A 1288-nucleotide genomic window follows, 5' to 3' on the forward strand; every position below is an offset into this window, starting at 1 on the left:
TGCTGCGCACCAACTCCAAGCACAGCGCACCATATGACAACAAAGGTCATCAAATGCCTCAGAATTCCATACATTTCTTCCATGTTCAGATTTTAACGAGCAATAATAGCAAGAACACACACGCCAGAACAAAGCCGAGAAGCTCGAAACTCAGTTCAACTCGTAAAGTGCCTGACCACAGAATTGATACAAATACAGCAATCTTAGCATTCAGACAACATTATACACGAAAATATGTCTATTCAGGGCCTCAAATTACAAAACAGACACTCGAAATACAATCTTCAAAGATTTCGAAGGTTTCCGTGTTAAATCCGTCTACACTTCTTTAAATTCTTGCCGAAAAATTCTGAAGCTGTTACTTACAACCGCATTCCCTGAAATTGAGAACAGACTTCTAAACCCTATCGAATGCAGAGGGAGGAGTGAGTTTGTGCAGACAGGTGCATGTACCTGGACTTGGGATTGTGCTGCACCACTGGAACTCCCGCGTAAAATGGTAACAACTGACTGTGAAATCGGCTGCAGAAACCACTCCGCCAGGTGTCAGCCTGATAATCAACCATGAACAAATACGAAGCAAATTGCCCATCCTGCCAGGTGTCAGCATGAGGAACAAAGGGACGACGAAAGGTCCCTTTCAAAGGAAGGCCTATCGGCCTAAATATATATATTTTTTTAATAACAATATAAATCGTTATAGTTAAAAAACCCAATTTTTTTTTAATGAAAATATATTTTTTAAAATTTATTTATAAATATGACCATAAAATTAAAGAAGGTAGGTAAGCTCGTTCTTATATTTAAAGTGTAATTTATAATAATAATAATAAACAAGGAGTATGTTACATTTTGTTTAAGTAATTATAACAAATTTTAGCATGAAGGTTAAACTATTTTTGTGTTAAATTAAAATTTACACTTTACAACTTTGATTAAAATTAGGCTAATATGTAGGTTAAAATATTTTACTTGTAAAATAAACTTGAACACTTTAAAACAATCATATTTTTTGTTATTATGAAAGTTGATAAAGTCTTAACTTAACTTGACTCTTCGTCAATTTATTGAATGGAATATTAATTTTATTTTTCTTCTGATTAACTTGGTCTAGGGATAGGAGAATGGAACAAATGGAGACCACAATCCTTTACTACAGAGAGCCACTTCCCCTCTTAATCTTGAGCGACCAACACCTGCGGACTTACTTTAAAGCAACAATGTCTTATTTTTTTATTATTGTTTTTAATAGTTTTAGATATTCCTTTTATGCATGATAAGCCGAAGT

General features: G+C 34.1%; 1 long non-coding RNA gene across 1 annotated transcript; it reads right to left on the reverse strand.

The window, feature by feature from the left end:
* Positions 1-471, reverse strand: LOC149157019 (uncharacterized). The gene is made up of 2 exons (XR_016263585.1): positions 367-471; positions 1-171 (listed from the first exon to the last, which is right to left on the reverse strand). It is a non-coding gene; the product is annotated as an uncharacterized LOC149157019 (long non-coding RNA).
* Positions 472-1288: the final 817 nt, after the last annotated feature.

Source organism: Pinus tabuliformis, chromosome 9 (genome assembly GCF_031772625.1).
Source record: "Pinus tabuliformis cultivar Carrire ecotype Pingquan chromosome 9, CPIR1, whole genome shotgun sequence".
Lineage (NCBI taxonomy): Eukaryota > Viridiplantae > Streptophyta > Pinopsida > Pinales > Pinaceae > Pinus > Pinus tabuliformis.